A 313-nucleotide genomic window follows, 5' to 3' on the forward strand; every position below is an offset into this window, starting at 1 on the left:
GCCACTCCAAACTTACGTCGTGGGTTAATAGATGGAGTAGGTTTAATAGCAAAATCCTTATTTGGAACGATGGATGCTGACAACGGAAAGATTATAAACAAACAATTACATCTATTACAAAACAAAGAGGAAACGATACAACATGCAATAGCAAACCAACTCAAAATTATTAATACAACTATCAATCATTTAGATAGTTTAGAACAAACATTGGAAACAAACGAACAAATATTATGGAACACTATTACACAGCTTTATACAGAAGAAACCGGAATCATATTACGTCAACATATAGACGAACATTTTACAATAC

This window comes from Odontomachus brunneus, unplaced genomic scaffold, assembly GCF_010583005.1.
Source record: "Odontomachus brunneus isolate Ranch 3 - 2012 unplaced genomic scaffold, Obru_v1 Obru_scaffold_187, whole genome shotgun sequence".
Lineage (NCBI taxonomy): Eukaryota > Metazoa > Arthropoda > Insecta > Hymenoptera > Formicidae > Odontomachus > Odontomachus brunneus.